This window comes from Mastomys coucha, unplaced genomic scaffold, assembly GCF_008632895.1.
Source record: "Mastomys coucha isolate ucsf_1 unplaced genomic scaffold, UCSF_Mcou_1 pScaffold20, whole genome shotgun sequence".
Classification (NCBI taxonomy): Eukaryota; Metazoa; Chordata; class Mammalia; order Rodentia; family Muridae; genus Mastomys; species Mastomys coucha.
The window spans coordinates 116,021,283-116,021,903 of record NW_022196903.1 but is presented as its reverse complement, the minus strand read 5'-3'; positions in this window follow the sequence as shown (position 1 = coordinate 116,021,903).

Below are 621 nucleotides of genomic sequence, written 5' to 3'. Positions count from 1 at the left end.
AAGGGGGGGGTGGGTATGAAGTGCTGAAGTGCTACGGTGTGCCTAAGGGAGTCAGAGGACAATGTTTGTTCTCTCTGCACTGCAGGGTCAAACCTTGTGCTTATACAAGTGCCTTTTACCCGCTGCGCATTCGACCAATCAAACCTCAGGAGAGGTAGGGGGATCACAGGGAGTTGAAAGCCAGACTGATCTTCAGACTGCCTCAAGAAACAGAAACAAAACAAACAAACAAACAAACAAAAAGTACAAGCCTAAAATCTAAAATACTGGGCCCATCGCTAACAATTGAAGGGCAATAGACATTCTGTATGGCTCTTCTTTGTCTCCCCAGTCCTAAAGCCGACATTCGAGGACTCTAAGGGCCTTTCCCACCCTCTTTTCCAGTCTAAAGAAAGAAATGCTTAATAATCCCAATTATACACTTTGGCAGCACTCAAGTTTTTGAAATAACCACGTAGTTTCTTTCTTTCTTTTTAAGGGGGGTGGCGGGGGTGGGGGGAGATATGCAGCCCAGCATCCTCCCTTCACTGGACCAAGGGGTCCTTCTCCCTCAGCTGCTGGCTCGGCCCCTACAAAATCTTACTCCTGTTTATAATGCAAAAAATGTCACCAGGGAAGCTA